Raw genomic sequence first — 8,070 nt, forward strand, 5'->3', positions numbered from 1 at the left:
GTGGGTAGAGCGGCGGCCTGCGGAGTGAAAGGTCCCAGGTGTGATTCCGGTCAAGGGCATGTACCTGGGTTTCGGGCACATCCCACAGTGGGGGGTGTGCGGGAGCAGCTGATCAATGTTTCTCTCTCGTCGATGTTTCTGGATCCCTCTCACTCTCCCTTCCTCTCTGTAAAAAATCAATAAAATATATTTTAAAAAATAAATAAATAATAAAATAAAATAAAAAGCCAACAGGGGAGTGGGAAAGGTGTATGATGGAGAAAGGGAGTGATCAGGGCATCGGTATGTGCCCTCATTGGAGGCTGTTGGCATGGGGCACCTGGAGGCAAGCTAGCTGGAGAGGGGCTCACTAGGTAATTAGTTAGGAGAGCATATTTGGCTTTCTCTGATTGGTCATGAGTCAGAATTAGGAACAAAAATTAAGAACATTGTCAGTGATTAACCAAACCCTGGCCATTGGGGTTATTCTTTGGCTTTCTGGAATGCTGTTGGCGATCATGGCCTGACCCTGCAAGTCGGAGTTAGAAACAGCAGGCCAGCTTTCTGGGCCGGTTCCTGCAGAGAGTGGGCTTGTTCCCCGGGATGCCTGTTGCAGAGTTTGAGTCAGAGTTCTGTCTCTGTATATGGCCTGGCAGTATATTCAGGCTCTTGGCAGAGTGCTCGGAGCCTTCCTCACAGGGCTTATTCCATGGGCTGTCCTCCATTTCCACTCACTCGCCAGTGGCCCAGCACACACTATGGCTCATTGTGCATTAGAATCGTCTCAGAGAACTGGGTGGCACTCTTTGCCTGGCCTGCAGTCTGATGCCATAGTGAACCTTCAGTGTCCTCTCAGAGGCTCAGTCAGTTGCTCATCTAGCCTAGAGCTGGACACTGGCGCCTGGAGCGGGGCGGCAAGTTGCGGCCAGCAGGACTTTCAGCGTGTACTCCACCTCTCTAGACGCCTGTTTCCACGGCCAAGTGTGAGGGGAGAAGGGCTTACCGCCCTGCCTGGTCCTTCCCCTTCCCTTTCGCCTCTGTAGTCAGCACCTGGCCAGCCCCCCAGCTCCCTGGCCAGCGCTGCCACTCCTCCTCCTCCTGCCACGCCATCCAGCGTTCTTGTTCCTAAAGGGTCCAGCCAGTGACAATTCCAACACACACTCGTAGTCTTCATTTTCTCCTGGTCACATGACTTGTCGCTGTGTTTGTCTCAAATCCAATCCAATAGATTTAATGGTTTGAACTCATCTCCATATTTGGAAAAGTAAAAGTGGCCATTCATATTCATGGAGGGCGGCCTGGGTACTCAGAAAGATAAGCAGTTATCAGCATTGAAAGAGAAACATGCCTTCTGTCCAGGTGAAAATCTCCCCGTGGAAGCCATGGCGCCTGGAGAGGCCTGGCCACTCAGCGGGCGCTCGCTGTCCGGCTGCGGTCCAGGCTGCGGTCCAGGCTGCCACCGCGGCCCGGGAAGATGCCAGGACATGCAGCAGAAAAAGGCGGGGCTGCGGCCGGCTCCCGTGTGGCAGGAACTAGCATAGCTGCACTTTGACAGCATCTGACATTTAGGAAACTCACGGTGACCTCTGGCTTCCTCCTTTTCAGAAATCTCTCCAGCACAGCTGCGGCAGCAGGTGGGAGGCAATCGTTCCAATTTGTGGCATTTTGCTCTCTATTTCTTAGGGTTGTTTGTGCAGGAGGTAGAGAGGCTGAGAGGAGAAAAAATGAGGAAAGATCATAAAGGAAGGAAAAACTAATTTGAAGGTCTAAGGTCATTGTTTAATGTGACAAAAGGAGACATTTGAATTTTAAGAAATTATGTCATCTGTGTTTTGTACGATTGGCTCTTCTGGTGCAAAGCACTTTTTATATTACCGTTTTGGTTTAAAATATTACAGGTTTTAAAGGCAAACTAGACATGTGCTCCAAAGCTGGCGAGGCTGCGAACATCCACATCTCACTGCTTTCTTCCCGAGGCCCGACGCCCAGCCCCGGGCAGGCACCCCGAGCTTCCTGCCGGGGCCTGCTGGGTCAGCCTGGAAGAAAAGAGCAAGACCCAGGGAGCTCAGAGAACAGCAAACCAGCATCTTCTAATCCAAAGTTGTGTAGCCTGCAAGGGAGAGGCCCTATTGTTTTGACCCTTTGTTGGCAAACTGAGGCTCCCGAGCGACATGCGGCTTTTAGGCCCCTTGAGTATGGCTCTTCCTAAGCCTTAGGAGTACCCCAATTAAGTCAATGACAGTGTACCTACCTATATAGTTTAAGTTTAAAAAATGTGGCTCTCAAAAGAAATTTCAATTGTTGTACTGTTGATATTTGGCTCTGTGGACTAATGAGTTTGCCGACCACTGGTTTTTAACTTCACAACACTTGGGTGTAAACCTTTGAGTAAATACCTTCCTGATACCTATTCCATGGGCTCAGTGGGAAGCACAGCCATTAGTCAGAACAGCCCCCGGAGACAGGCTGCTGAGGGAACCCTGGGAAGATGACTTGGTCCCTTGCAGTTCACTTTCTTTTTCTTCAAATCAAAACCCAGGGAAATCAAAAAGGAAAGAAACTCCATTTGGTGCCTGCTCGCCTCCCAGGTGAGGGGGAGGCTCAGCCTGCCAGTGCCGAGAGGGCAGGTGTGGGAGGCCATGGCTGTTTTCACGTCTCATGTAGAGACGAGAAAACAGCCCAGAGGTGAAAGGGCCTCTTTCAAGGGACTCTGTAATCAGTGTTGGGCATTATTGGGTCAGAATCAGGATGACAGGGCCAGGGCTAGGATTTCCCACTGACACCACCTGTTCCCTGCACAGGTGGCCAGGAGTGATGTGGGCGAGACACCACACAGAGCGCCCTAGGAGAGGCGGGAATTGGGCCCTGGTGGAGTAAGGGTAGTCCTGCAATGCTGGAGGCTACTCATATATTTGGTCTTAACTTGGAGCCACAGGCACTGAAGGTTGAGAGCAAGGGCTCTGGATGCAGCCTGCCTGTGTGTGAACCTTAGCTCTGGTTCTTGAGGGCAGGGACGTCAACCCTGTGTGCCTTGGTTCCTTGGCCATTAAATAGGTTTAGAGACACTAATAACCAGCAATTCAAGATCTGGCCAGGGGTCACGTCTGAGCCGAGAGAATTAAACCTGTCAGGAAGGACTGCTATACATGAGAATAATAAAATTTAAAACAGCTACTTGGAATGAAAGTAGTACTTTCACTCTTCCAGGGGAAGAGTGAAGGGGAAAACATGAGTGCTTAAATTTTGTAATTGGAGACATGGATCCTACTCCACGAGGATTAAGTGAGCTGGCAGCACGCAGAGCAGAAGAAAGGTGAAGGCCTACAGCTGAGGGCAACAGCAGGGCATGCAGAGGCACGCTCCGGAAGGCGCCGTCAACGTCAGGGCTGCAGTGAAATACCTCTTATTTTCTCAACTTGACTTCTAACCCCCTAAGACCAAGTTTTAAAAACCAAACTCCAGCACTGATTGACTCACAAGAGAAATCCTGGGACAGGAATCAGCTGACTCGGATCTGGACCTGACTGGTGTCAGGTGTCCTCGGCTCCCTCAATGCTGAGATGTGGCCTCGTTGATCAACAGCCGTGCTGGACGGGTCCTTGGCTGTGAGCGGGGACCTGCGGGTGCTGCCGCCAGCTGCTGGAGGCAGCCCCTGGCCATGTGGTTTCCTGTCCACCGAGCGATGATTTATCCTCCTGGAAGGCACCCACCCTTGGCCTTGCAGGTTACGTGAAAAGGAGTTCATTTCGCCAAACTTAAGTTTTGCTTCTTTCTTTTTTTTTACTTCAAATCATATACCAATTTTTCCTTAATACGAGGTGAGTTATCCAGATTGCCGGTGATGTAATACACAGTATTTTATTGGGGATGAACGTTACTGCTGAGCAGATTGGACGCGTAGAGGCGCATGAGGAAACGAGTGAAGTGGGACTGGCCTGCTGGTTAGCTGCCCTGCGGCCAGGCCGTGGCTCTGCTGACGGGCGGCCCCTTATGACCGAGGAGCTGAGCTTCATTTCTAATTCACGGCAGCGCTTTGCTGTGTGGCTACCTCGGTAACGGTGCGCCCCTTAAAATAAATACTTGTAACCAAACTCATTACTGTATTCCCGAACACCTGCAGGGGCAGCTGAGCCGGTGCCAGCCTCTCAGCAGCCACCTTCCGCAGCTCTTCCTCCCGGGCTCCCCCCAGAGCCACAGGCCACAGGTACTTTCACGGTGCTCCACGGGAGCCATGGGACCCAGCTCCAGCCAATGAGGTCACTGTGGGAAAGGTCATTAAGTCTTATTTACAGTCTTACTCCGCTTTTGTCCCTGCCCTGCGGCGGTGGGGCGGGGCTGGGGCCGGGCTGGAGCGGTGTTCTCACAGCCCCTGCCACGTGGCTCGGCCTCCTTCCGGCGCTGCTGGTGTGGCCTAGAACCCAGACGCTAATGGTCTGAGTATGAATGAAACACGTTACCCTGCTGCGAAGGCGAGAGGCCTTTGTCCATGTTCAGCCTGCAGCACTGGGGAGGCGAGCGGCTCCCGGCACCGAGGGTGCAGCTTCTATTGCCAAAACAGTAAAATGTTCTCCTGGTCCGGTGGGCTTGGGTAAGATGTCGGTAGATGATGTCGGTGATGCCACCATTATAACGATGGTACAGCCAGCCTGAAGTGACTGCAGCTCAAGTTCTTTGTGAGCTAGCTGACAAAGAGGTGGGAGATGGAACTACCTCTGTGGTTGCAGCGGAACTTCTGAAACTGCAGGCGAGTTAGTCAAAGGCATCACTTATGCTCTCGGCCTGCCTGCAAGGAAGCAGCACGTTACACCTGGGGAGGGATGGCCTGATTAAGGCTCTAAGACCTCAGTGCCATCCACAATCATTGACTACATGGTTTCATCGCCAATATGGTAAATGCTGCACCTGTGAATAAATACACAGATGGGAAAGGCCAGCCTCCTTCACAGTCAGTGGGTTAAGACTCTGAAAGCCCGTGGAGAAGTCACGTGGAGAGGATGTTCATCACTGTCTGTGCACTCCCTGTGTGGCGGGACCGGGGATGCCCAAGAGAACAGTTCATGCAAAATGTGCTTGCCTGGGCTTCAGCCTGCAGAAAGCAAGCATGAGGCTTGGTGTGCAGGTGGTTATTACAGACCCGGAGAAACTGGACCAGCTTAGACAGAGAGACTCAGATGTCACCAGGAGCAAATCCAGATCCTGGCAACTGGTGCCGACCTTCCTCCCACCCATGGTGGGATGGACGATAGTGTCTGGAGTGCTTGTGGAGACTGGTGCTCTGGCAATTAGAAGAGTTTTACAAAGGGACCGTAAACACATCGCTTAAGCTTCTGGAGCAACTCCACCCATTTGGAAGGTAAAGAAACTCGTGACGCGTCCATGTGGGGACAAGCTGTAGAAGTGGGACAGGAGAGTGTGATCACAACACGAAGGCTCACACATCTGGGCAGTTATCTTACGTGGGGCAAAGGGTGTGATGTGACGAGATGGAGAGCTCCTTACATGATGCTCTTTGTGTAGTAAAGAGCGTTTTGAAGTCAGAATCTATGGCTTCAGGCGGGGTGCTGTAGAAGGAGCCTTTCCATATACCTTGAAAACTAGGCAACCGGCAGGAGGCTGTGGGAAAATCTTGCTATTGCAGAGTTTGCAAGATCTTTTCTTGTTATTCCTATCACACTGGCAGTTAGTGCTGGCCAAAACCCCACTGATCTTTTTGCAAAGTTAACAGCTTTTCACAAGGAGGCTTAAATTAACCCAGAACATAAGAACCTAAAATGGATGATCTGATCTGGTCAGTGGTAAACCTCGAGGCAACAAACAGGGGTGTTTGAACCAACCACAGTTAAACTTAAGAGCTTGAAATTTGCTACAGAAGCTGCAAATACCGTTCTTCGAATTGAGATCTTACTAAATTACATCCAGAAAGCAGAGATGACAAGCACGGAGGCCATGAGCATGCTGCTCACTCAGGAGCCCTCGATGGCTGATCTGAGTCTTCCTTATTTATTCACTGTAAGATGCAGTTTCTTATACCTCACATATTACGCATTTAAGTACAACCAGCTGTCCAAAAACACATCTCATTGACCAATCTCTTTCATAAAAGGAGAAAGGAACAATGGAAACATCTCTCACCTGAGGGTAAACATCCTCCCCAGTATTTCCTTTGGGACAGAATGTGATCCCTGTAGCTTTGGCCTCAGTCTTCTCCTAATGAAGAAGGAAACTTCCAGGAAAACACACCAACGAAAGAGCCCTAGCTGGTTTGGCTCAGAGAATAAAGCATTGACCTGCAGACTGAAGGGTCCCAGGTTCGATTCCGGTCAAGGGCACATGCCCAGGTTGCAGGCTCAATCCCCAATAGGGGGCACGCAAGAGGCAGCCGATCAACGATTCTTTCTCATCATCGATGTTTCTATTTCTATCTCTATCTCCCTCTCCCGTCCTCTCTGAAATCAATAAAAGTATATTTTAAAAAAGAAAAAAAGAAACACATGACCCTGCTGCTGAAGCAGCCCTGGCAGACACAGGGGAAGGACTGCGGGCCTTGCGCATGGTGAGTTACCTGCACAGGCTGGCGCTCCCAACCCAGGACTCCTACTGGGTAAATAATAAATGAGCTCTTTCAGCCACTGTCAGGTGGGTTTTCTAAAATTCACAGCCTACTTGATACCTTGACCTTCTTTTATGTTCAACTTTAAAAGTCAAAGCCTGAAAACCAAATATCATGTTACCTATTCATCAACCACGCGTCTTTATTTGTGTGTGTACATGCACTTGTTCATGCCTAGGTAAATGTATGAAAAGGGCGTGCTCATGTAATTCCAGGGAAACTGAGCGAGCAGTTTCTGTGCCTCGGTCTTCAAAGGCCGTGTCAGCGCTCCTGCCTGAGCTCCAGGTGCAGCTAAGCTCCTCGTGGCCCTCTGTAGGCGAGCGGGAGTTGGAAGCACTGAGGAGGAATTAAATGCTGAGACAGTATAAGTGCAGAAGAGGAAGAGATGGGGCTCAGAAAGACAGAACCTGTGGGAATAGGAAGGAGGGGAGCAAATAAGACACTTTCAGTAAAAAAATCCACTTAGAAGCCAGCCTCCCTGGGATAGCACATCGTGACCCTTGCAGAAGAATGCGGTGGTCGGCTATGCAGAGATGAAAGGAGGTATCCTGAAGTTGGCAGGACTCCAGAGCCTAGGGTTACGTATGGCCTGGCTTTTGGAAAGGCTCCACAGGTCCGCAAAGGAAGGATAAAAACAGGTCCCCTGTGGACAAGTTGGGTTTCCAATGAACTACCACACTGGGGGAAACCCAATATCCACGACTTGATTTCTTTTCTACCTTCCTCATGTACGACCCCACATGGCGTGCCAGAGATTCTCTTGTCTTCTTACAAGAAGGTACAGAACAGTGGATAATGTAACCAGAGCAAGGGGCGCCTATGGGGCCTGGCCAGTACCCTCTTCTCCTGATGACAGACAGTTTCTGGATCTTTTTCACATGAAAGGGCTACCAAAGTTGTGGATATTATTATTCTCTGGGAAACATTGAGAATTTGTCACTTTCCTTCCCCTTTTGCCCCGCTGGCTGACCTGGTGCATCTCTGAACTTGTCTGTTTGTAATTAGGGTCCTCATGAAATCTAGGCAGCCTGCTCTCCGGCCAGGTGTGCGCACCAACATGCTGTGCCCAGCTGTGAGATGAAAACTAAGGAATGCTGAAAAGTTAGCTCTTCCCTCCTTTCTCCTCCTCTTTCCAAAGCAGATCATTTAACTCTGTTCAACACTCTCTTCCACACACTTTTCTGATTATACAACCTTAGCCACCAAGGAACATTTTAGTGATCAATCTGAGATCGAAGATACTGATATAATTAATTGTATTGTAAAAGTTTATAAGCCAATTTCCAGTTTTTCTTCCTTCTCCTGGGGATGTTGACCCCATGAGCTATGTTATGACCATTGTTAACTTTCATTTCAAAAAGTTAAAAAGGCCCTAGCCAGTTTGGATCAGTGGATAAAGCATCAGCCTGTGGACTGAAGGGCCCCAGGTTCAAGTCCAATCAAGGGCATGTGCCCTGGGTATGGGCTTGATCCCCAGTTAA

General features: G+C 50.0%; 1 pseudogene; it reads left to right on the plus strand.

The window, feature by feature from the left end:
• The first annotated feature begins 3,846 nt into the window (after nucleotides 1-3,846).
• Nucleotides 3,847-5,963, plus strand: LOC102752258 (annotated as a pseudogene).
• The last annotated feature ends 2,107 nt before the right edge of the window (nucleotides 5,964-8,070 follow it).

The sequence above is a fragment of the Myotis davidii genome, unplaced genomic scaffold, assembly GCF_000327345.1.
Source record: "Myotis davidii unplaced genomic scaffold, ASM32734v1 scaffold296, whole genome shotgun sequence".
Taxonomy (NCBI): domain Eukaryota; kingdom Metazoa; phylum Chordata; class Mammalia; order Chiroptera; family Vespertilionidae; genus Myotis; species Myotis davidii.